Source organism: Cherax quadricarinatus, chromosome 44 (assembly GCF_038502225.1).
Source record: "Cherax quadricarinatus isolate ZL_2023a chromosome 44, ASM3850222v1, whole genome shotgun sequence".
NCBI lineage: Eukaryota > Metazoa > Arthropoda > Malacostraca > Decapoda > Parastacidae > Cherax > Cherax quadricarinatus.
The window spans coordinates 31,001,993-31,013,166 of record NC_091335.1 but is presented as its reverse complement, the minus strand read 5'-3'; positions in this window follow the sequence as shown (position 1 = coordinate 31,013,166).

Here is an 11,174-nt window from a genome sequence, read left to right as displayed (position 1 = left end):
TCCAGGTAAGCAGACAGCACTACGATATCTTCCAGGTAAGCAGACAGCACTACGATATCTTCCAAGTAAGCAGACAGCACTACGATATCTTCCAGGTAAGCAGACAGCACTACGATATCTTCCAGGTAAGCAGACAGCACTACGATATCTTCCAGGTAAGCAGACAGCACTACGATATCTTCCAAGTAAGCAGACAGCACTACGATATCTTCCAAGTAAGCAGACAGCACTACGATATCTTCCAAGTAAGCAGACAGCACTACGATATCTTCCAAGTAAGCAGACAGCACTACGATATCTTCCAGGTAAGCAGACAGCACTACGATATCTTCCAGGTAAGCAGACAGCACTACGATATCTTCCAAGTAAGCAGACAGCACTACGATATCTTCCAGGTAAGCAGACAGCACTACGATATCTTCCAAGTAAGCAGACAGCACTACGATATCTTCCAAGTAAGCAGACAGCACTACGATATCTTCCAAGTAAGCAGACAGCACTACGATATCTTCCAAGTAAGCAGACAGCACTACGATATCTTCCAGGTAAGCAGACAGCACTACGATATCTTCCAGGTAAGCAGACAGCACTACGATATCTTCCAAGTAAGCAGACAGCACTACGATATCTTCCAGGTAAGCAGACAGCACTACGATATCTTCCAGGTAAGCAGACAGCACTACGATATCTTCCAGGTAAGCAGACAGCACTACGATATCTTCCAGGTAAGCAGACAGCACTACGATATCTTCCAGGTAAGCAGACAGCACTACGATATCTTCCAGGTAAGCAGACAGCACTACGATATCTTCCAAGTAAGCAGACAGCACTACGATATCTTCCAGGTAAGCAGACAGCACTACGATATCTTCCAGGTAAGCAGACAGCACTACGATATCTTCCAAGTAAGCAGACAGCACTACGATATCTTCCAAGTAAGCAGACAGCACTACGATATCTTCCAGGTAAGCAGACAGCACTACGATATCTTCCAGGTAAGCAGACAGCACTACGATATTTTCCAGGTAAGCAGACAGCACTACGATATCTTCCAGGTAAGCAGACAGCACTACGATATCTTCCAGGTAAGCAGACAGCACTACGATATCTTCCAGGTAAGCAGACAGCACTACGATATCTTCCAAGTAAGCAGACAGCACTACGATATCTTCCAGGTAAGCAGACAGCACTACGATATCTTCCAGGTAAGCAGACAGCACTACGATATCTTCCAAGTAAGCAGACAGCACTACGATATCTTCCAAGTAAGCAGACAGCACTACGATATCTTCCAGGTAATCAGACAGCACTACGATATCTTCCAGGTAAGCAGACAGCACTACGATATCTTCCAGGTAAGCAGACAGCACTACGATGTCTTCCAGGTAAGCAGACAGCACTACGATATCTTCCAGGTAAGCAGACAGCACTACGATATCTTCCAGGTAAGCAGACAGCACTACGATATCTTCCAGGTAAGCAGACAGCACTACGATATCTTCCAGGTAAGCAGACAGCACTACGATATCTTCCAGGTAAGCAGACAGCACTACGATATCTTCCAGGTAAGCAGACAGCACTACGATATCTTCCAAGTAAGCACACAGCACTAGGTAAGCAGACAGCACTACGATGTCTTCCAGGTAAGCAGACAGCACTACGATATCTTCCAGGTAAGCAGACAGCACTACGATATCTTCCAAGTAAGCAGACAGCACTACGATATCTTCCAGGTAAGCAGACAGCACTACGATATCTTCCAGGTAAGCAGACAGCACTACGATATCTTCCAGGTAAGCAGACAGCACTACGATATCTTCCAAGTAAGCAGACAGCACTACGATATCTTCCAGGTAAGCAGACAGCACTACGATATCTTCCAGGTAAGCAGACAGCACTACGATATCTTCCAGGTAAGCAGACAGCACTACGATATCTTCCAAGTAAGCAGACAGCACTACGATATCTTCCAGGTAAGCAGACAGCACTACGATATCTTCCAAGTAAGCAGACAGCACTACGATATCTTCCAAGTAAGCAGACAGCACTACGATATCTTCCAAGTAAGCAGACAGCACTACGATATCTTCCAAGTAAGCAGACAGCACTACGATATCTTCCAGGTAAGCAGACAGCACTACGATATCTTCCAGGTAAGCAGACAGCACTACGATATCTTCCAAGTAAGCAGACAGCACTACGATATCTTCCAGGTAAGCAGACAGCACTACGATATCTTCCAAGTAAGCAGACAGCACTACGATATCTTCCAAGTAAGCAGACAGCACTACGATATCTTCCAAGTAAGCAGACAGCACTACGATATCTTCCAAGTAAGCAGACAGCACTACGATATCTTCCAGGTAAGCAGACAGCACTACGATATCTTCCAAGTAAGCAGACAGCACTACGATATCTTCCAAGTAAGCAGACAGCACTACGATATCTTCCAGGTAAGCAGACAGCACTACGATATCTTCCAAGTAAGCAGACAGCACTACGATATCTTCCAGGTAAGCAGACAGCACTACGATATCTTCCCGGTAAGCAGACAGCACTACGATATCTTCCAGGTAAGCAGACAGCACGATATCTTCCAGGTAAGCAGACAGCACTACGATATCTTCCAAGTAAGCAGACAGCACTACGATATCTTCCAGGTAAGCAGACAGCACTACGATATCTTCCAGGTAAGCAGACAGCACTACGATATCTTCCAAGTAAGCAGACAGCACTACGATATCTTCCAAGTAAGCAGACAGCACTACGATATCTTCCAGGTAAGCAGACAGCACTACGATATCTTCCAGGTAAGCAGACAGCACTACGATATCTTCCAGGTAAGCAGTCAGCACTACGATATCTTCCAGGTAAGCAGACAGCACTACGATATCTTCCAGGTAAGCAGACAGCACTACGATATCTTCCAGGTAAGCAGACAGCACTACGATATCTTCCAAGTAAGCAGACAGCACTACGATATCTTCCAGGTAAGCAGACAGCACTACGATATCTTCCAGGTAAGCAGACAGCACTACGATATCTTCCAAGTAAGCAGACAGCACTACGATATCTTCCAAGTAAGCAGACAGCACTACGATATCTTTCAGGTAAGCAGACAGCACTACGATATCTTCCAGGTAAGCAGACAGCACCACGATATCTTCCAGGTAAGCAGTCAGCACTACGATATCTTCCAGGTAAGCAGACAGCACTACGATATCTTCCAGGTAAGCAGACAGCCCTACGATATCTTCCAGGTAAGCAGACAGCTCTACGATATCTTCCAGGTAAGCAGTCAGCACTATGATATCTTCCAGGTAAGCAGACAGCACTACGATATCTTCCAGGTAAGCAGACAACACTACGATATCTTCCAGGTAAGCAGACAGCACTACGATATCTTCCAAGTAAGCACACAGCACTACGGTGTCTTCCGGAAAAGCAGACAGCACTACGTTGTCTTCCAGGTAAGCAGACAGCACTACGATGTCTTCCAGGTAAGCAGACAGCACTACGATGTCTTCCAGGTAAGCAGACAGCACTACGATATCTTCCAAGCAAGCAGACAGCACTACGATATCTTCCAGGTAAGCAGTCAGCACTACGATATCTTCCAGGTAAGCAGACAGCACTACGATATCTTCCAGGTAAGCAGACAGCACTACGATATCTTCCAAGTAAGCAGTCAGCACTACGATATCTTCCAGGTAAGCAGTCAGCAGTACGATATCTTCCAGGTAAGCAGACAGCACTACGATATCTTCCAAGTAAGCAGTCAGCACTACGATATCTTCCAGGTAAGCAGACAGCACTACGATATCTTCCAGGTAAGCAGTCAGCACTACGATATCTTCCAAGCAAGCAGACAGCACTACGATATCTTCCAGGTAAGCAGACAGCACTACGATATCTTCCAGGTAAGCAGACAGCACTACGATATCTTCCAGGTAAGCAGTCAGCACTACGATATCTTCCAGGTAAGCAGACAGCACTACGATATCTTCCAGGTAAGCAGACAGCACTACGATATCTTCCAGGTAAGCAGACAGCACTACGATATCTTCCAGGTAAGCAGTCAGCACTACGATATCTTCCAGGTAAGCAGACAGCACTACGATATCTTCCAGGTAAGCAGACAGCACTACGATATCTTCCAAGTAAGCAGTCAGCACTACGATATCTTCCAGGTAAGCAGTCAGCACTACGATATCTTCCAGGTAAGCAGACAGCACTACGATATCTTCCAAGTAAGCAGTCAGCACTACGATATCTTCCAGGTAAGCAGTCAGCACTACGATATCTTCCAGGTAAGCAGTCAGCACTACGATATCTTCCAAGTAAGCAGACAGCACTACGATATCTTCCAGGTAAGCAGACAGCACTACGATATCTTCCAGGTAAGCAGACAGCACCACGATATCTTCCAGGTAAGCAGTCAGCACTACGATATCTTCCAGGTAAGCAGACAGCACTACGATATCTTCCAGGTAAGCAGACAGCACTACGATATCTTCCAGGTAAGCAGACAGCACTACGATATCTTCCAGGTAAGCAGACAGCACTACGATATCTTCCAGGTAAGCAGACAGCACTACGATATCTTCCAGGTAAGCAGACAGCACTACGATATCTTCCAGGTAAGCAGACAGCACTACGATATCTTCCAGGTAAGCAGACAGCACTACGATATCTTCCAGGTAAGCAGACAGCACTACGATATCTTCCAGGTAAGCAGACAGCACTACGATATCTTCCAGGTAAGCAGACAGCACTACGATATCTTCCAGGTAAGCAGACAGCACTACGATATCTTCCAGGTAAGCAGACAGCACTACGATATCTTCCAGGTAAGCAGACAGCACTACGATATCTTCCAGGTAAGCAGACAGCACTACGATATCTTCCAGGTAAGCAGACAGCACTACGATATCTTCCAGGTAAGCAGACAGCACTACGATATCTTCCAGGTAAGCAGACAGCACTACGATATCTTCCAGGTAAGCAGACAGCACTACGATATCTTCCAGGTAAGCAGACAGCACTACGATATCTTCCAGGTAAGCAGACAGCACTACGATATCTTCCAGGTAAGCAGACAGCACTACGATATCTTCCAGGTAAGCAGACAGCACTACGATATCTTCCAGGTAAGCAGACAGCACTACGATATCTTCCAGGTAAGCAGACAGCACTACGATATCTTCCAGGTAAGCAGACAGCACTACGATATCTTCCAGGTAAGCAGACAGCACTACGATATCTTCCAGGTAAGCAGACAGCACTACGATATCTTCCAGGTAAGCAGACAGCACTACGATATCTTCCAGGTAAGCAGACAGCACTACGATATCTTCCAGGTAAGCAGACAGCACTACGATATCTTCCAGGTAAGCAGACAGCACTACGATATCTTCCAGGTAAGCAGACAGCACTACGATATCTTCCAGGTAAGCAGACAGCACTACGATATCTTCCAGGTAAGCAGACAGCACTACGATATCTTCCAGGTAAGCAGACAGCACTACGATATCTTCCAGGTAAGCAGACAGCACTACGATATCTTCCAGGTAAGCAGACAGCACTACGATATCTTCCAGGTAAGCAGACAGCACTACGATATCTTCCAGGTAAGCAGACAGCACTACGATATCTTCCAGGTAAGCAGACAGCACTACGATATCTTCCAGGTAAGCAGACAGCACTACGATATCTTCCAGGTAAGCAGACAGCACTACGATATCTTCCAGGTAAGCAGACAGCACTACGATATCTTCCAGGTAAGCAGACAGCACTACGATATCTTCCAGGTAAGCAGACAGCACTACGATATCTTCCAGGTAAGCAGACAGCACTACGATATCTTCCAGGTAAGCAGACAGCACTACGATATCTTCCAGGTAAGCAGACAGCACTACGATATCTTCCAGGTAAGCAGACAGCACTACGATATCTTCCAGGTAAGCAGACAGCACTACGATATCTTCCAGGTAAGCAGACAGCACTACGATATCTTCCAGGTAAGCAGACAGCACTACGATATCTTCCAGGTAAGCAGACAGCACTACGATATCTTCCAGGTAAGCAGACAGCACTACGATATCTTCCAGGTAAGCAGACAGCACTACGATATCTTCCAGGTAAGCAGACAGCACTACGATATCTTCCAGGTAAGCAGACAGCACTACGATATCTTCCAGGTAAGCAGACAGCACTACGATATCTTCCAGGTAAGCAGACAGCACTACGATATCTTCCAGGTAAGCAGACAGCACTACGATATCTTCCAGGTAAGCAGACAGCACTACGATATCTTCCAGGTAAGCAGATAGCACTACGATATCTTCCAGGTAAGCAGACAGCACTACGATATCTTCCAGGTAAGCAGTCAGCACTACGATATCTTCCAGGTAAGCAGACAGCACTACGATATCTTCCAGGTAAGCAGACAGCACTACGATATCTTCCAGGTAAGCAGACAGCACTACGATATCTTCCAGGTAAGCAGACAGCACTACGATATCTTCCAGGTAAGCAGACAGCACTACGATATCTTCCAGGTAAGCAGACAGCACTACGATATCTTCCAGGTAAGCAGACAGCACTACGATATCTTCCAGGTAAGCAGACAGCACTACGATATCTTCCAGGTAAGCAGACAGCACTACGATATCTTCCAAGCAAGCAGACAGCACTACGATATCTTCCAGGTAAGCAGACAGCACTACGATATCTTCCAGGTAAGCAGACAGCACTACGATATCTTCCAGGTAAGCAGACAGCACTACGATATCTTCCAGGTAAGCAGACAGCACTACGATATCTTCCAGGTAAGCAGACAGCACTACGATATCTTCCAGGTAAGCAGACAGCACTACGATATCTTCCAGGTAAGCAGACAGCACTACGATATCTTCCAGGTAAGCAGACAGCACTACGATATCTTCCAGGTAAGCAGACAGCACTACGATATCTTCCAGGTAAGCAGACAGCACTACGATATCTTCCAGGTAAGCAGACAGCACTACGATATCTTCCAGGTAAACAGACAGCACTACGATATCTTCCAGGTAAGCAGACAGCACTACGATATCTTCCAGGTAAGCAGACAGCACTACGATATCTTCCAGGTAAGCAGACAGCACTACGATATCTTCCAGGTAAGCAGACAGCACTACGATATCTTCCAGGTAAGCAGACAGCACTACGATATCTTCCAGGTAAGCAGTCAGCACTACGATATCTTCCAGGTAAGCAGATAGCACTACGATATCTTCCAGGTAAGCAGACAGCACTACGATATCTTCCAGGTAAGCAGATAGCACTACGATATCTTCCAGGTAAGCAGACAGCACTACGATATCTTCCAAGTAAGCAGACAGCACTACGATATCTTCCAGGTAAGCAGACAGCACTACGATATCTTCCAGGTAAGCAGACAGCACTACGATATCTTCCAGGTAAGCAGACAGCACTACGATATCTTCCAAGTAAGCAGACAGCACTACGATATCTTCCAGGTAAGCAGACAGCACTACGATATCTTCCAGGTAAGCAGACAGCACTACGATATCTTCCAGGTAAGCAGTCAGCACTACGATATCTTCCAGGTAAGCAGACAGCACTACGATATCTTCCAAGTAAGCAGACAGCACTACGATATCTTCCAGGTAAGCAGACAGCACTACGATATCTTCCAGGTAAGCAGACAGCACTACGATATCTTCCAGGTAAGCAGACAGCAATACGATATCTTCCAGGTAAGCAGACAGCACTACGATATCTTCCAGGTAAGCAGACAGCACTACGATATCTTCCAGGTAAGCAGACAGCACTACGATATCTTCCAGGTAAGCAGACAGCACTACGATATCTTCCAGGTAAGCAGACAGCACTACGATATCTTCCAGGTAAGCAGACAGCACTACGATATCTTCCAGGTAAGCAGACAGCACTACGATATCTTCCAAGTAAGCAGACAGCACTACGATATCTTCCAGGTAAGCAGACAGCACTACGATATCTTCCAGGTAAGCAGACAGCACTACGATATCTTCCAGGTAAGCAGACAGCAATACGATATCTTCCAGGTAAGCAGACAGCACTACGATATCTTCCAGGTAAGCAGACAGCACTACGATATCTTCCAGGTACTGACCTTCGTCCCTCGCAACACTGACCTTTCATCCTCAGATCTGCTAAATATTCTAAATATAAGATAAACACATATACTTTATATCATAACTTATGCTATATATTTCCAAGGTTAAGTTAGGTAAGATTCGTCAGGAAACAGGACAAGTGTTTCCTGTCCCGGGTCTTAATTATATGATGACCCGCCATTGGAACTTTAGGTCATCTGACCGAGGCCTTCCACTGGCTTACCCCTCCACCACTTTAAAAATTACTGTTACAGTAATAATAATTTACTATGGTATATTTTCTATTTAACTTCATATTTTTTTAAGATTAAAAATTAATTAGAATAAATTACTGTATTACTTTAAAAAGAACGACGATTTTAAATTTTTTTTGGTTTATTTTAACATTAACCTTTGGCGTTTAAATGTGTTTTTGTTTGATTTTGTCAATATTATCAGAGTTTTATTGTTTTTGTTTGATTCTGTCAATATTATCAGTTTTATTGTTTTTGTTTGATTCTGTCAATATTATCAGAGTTTTATTGCAGTGAAAATATAGAAGTGAGTTTTTCTAAAATGTCTGAATGAAGATGTTGACAATGAGGAGCCTGGATAAGGTTTCTCACCTTCAAACATATTTTATAACTTATAAGATATAGTTAATATATGCATGTACTCGTGTATACATGTGTCCTAAGCGTACGCGCGCGCGCACACACACACACACACACACACTCACACACACACACACACACACACACACACACACACACACGCACACGCACGCACACACTCACACACACACACACACACACACACACACACACACACACACACACGCACACACACACACACACACACACACACACACACACACACACACACACACACACACAAACACATTACGACATCTCAGTAAGGAATCGTTCAGGACCCTGTACACAATGTACTTTAGGCCCATAGTGGAGTATGCGGCACCAGTTTGGAACTCACACCTAGCCAAGCACGTAAGGAAATTAGAGAAAGTGCAAAGGTTTGCAACGAGACTAGTCCCGGAGCTAAGGGGCATGTCCTACACGGAGAGGTTAAGGGAAATCGAACTGACGACACAAGGACGAGAGAGATAGGGTGGATACGATAACGACACATAAATTTCTGAGAGGAATCGACAAGTTGGACAGGGACAGAATGTTCCAGAGATGGGACACAATGGAAATATAAACACAGCAAGAAGGGGACACAGCTAGAAATTGAAGACTCAAATGAATCACAGGGATGTTAGGAAGTATTTCTTCAGTAACAAACTGAGGAGATAGAGAGGCCGTGGGCGGAGAGAGAGAAGGAACTGGTGTTAGTTAGACTTAGGCCCACAATGGTAGCAGAGTACGGCAATCAAGTTAATGGTTATCGTACAAAAATGAAGGAAAATATGTAGACAGTATCAAGGGAAGCTAAAATACGCAAAATAAGTGTTGGTGCTGTAGAAGGAATGTTACGTAGCCTGGAGAAGATCAGTAGAAGCTGAGCATGTAACAGGAGTACTTGAGGGGACGACGGTATGACACAGGGACAGAAACATATATAGGAGCTTGGGAGACGCATAGATCAGAAGAAAGGGAAAAAATGACCTTTGCGGAAATGATGTCAGGCATCCGGGAGGTGAAAATAAATGGTATAAAATACCGACACAATGGAAACATAAACATATATGCAGTTTAATGTGATCCTTTATTGACAACGTTTCGCCCACACAGTGGAAGGTACGTGAGTATTTATAGTCAGGTTCAGAATGTTGAGGTCAGGTGGAGAATGCTGCATCTGATGATCTACCGGGAGGGGTTATAGAATCTAAAATCTTGGGTAGCTTGGCAGGGCTCCGTTATGTTGACGACATTCTCCTCATAACTCCCAGGCGCTTCGTAGCCTGGAGAAGATCAGTAGAAGCTGAGCATGTAACAGGAGTACTTGAGGGGACGACGGTATGACACAGGGACAGAAACATATATAGGAGCTTGGGAGACGCATAGATCAGAAGAAAGGGAAAAAAATGACCTTTGCGGAAATGATGTCAGGCATCCGGGAGGTGAAAATAAATGGTATAAAATACCGACACAATGGAAACATAAACATATATGCAGTTTAATGTGATCCTTTATTGACAACGTTTCGCCCACACAGTGGAAGGTACGTGAGTATTTATAGTCAGGTTCAGAATGTTGAGGTCAGGTGGAGAATGCTGCATCTGATGATCTACCGGGAGGGGTTATAGAATCTAAAATCTTGGGTAGCTTGGCAGGGCTCCGTTATGTTGACGACATTCTCCTCATAACTCCCAGGCGCTTCAACGTTCAAGCTCTCCAAGACAAGCTCAACCAGGTCGAGCCCTCAATCCAGTTCACACTTGAAGAAGAAGTCAACAACACTCTTCCTTTCCTTGATGTTCTTCTCTGCAAAACTGACCATGAACTTCATTTTAAAGTCTATCGAAAACCCACCAACCAAAACAATCTTCTCCACTTTTACTCTCACCACGACACCAAAACTAAACGTGGTGTAATTATAGGCTTCTTCCTGCGTACACTCAGAATCTGCAGCAATGAGTTCCTTGAGGAAGAATGCACTATAATTGAACAAGTATTTTCTAAACTCCACTATCCTCGTCACTTCATCAGAGACTGCAGACGACGGGCATTAAACATCTTCAACAAACCCAGAGAAGACACTGCCGAGAAGAGATACATAGTCCTCCCCACCAACTCCATTGCCAAACATGTTTCCAACATCTTTTCCAATACATCATTTCAAGTATCTACCTCCACAACCACGACCATCAAGGACATTACCAGTGATAGACAGGACAAGCTTCCATCCTCTGCAGGGGTATACATAATCCCTTGTAATGACTGCAACAAATTATACGTGGGCGAAACATCAAGAGACCTCCAAACACGTATTTCAGGCAGAGATCTTGCAGTCCGCCTGCAAGAAGCTGAGGCATGACACAGAAGAGACTTGAAGACGATGTAATCAGTC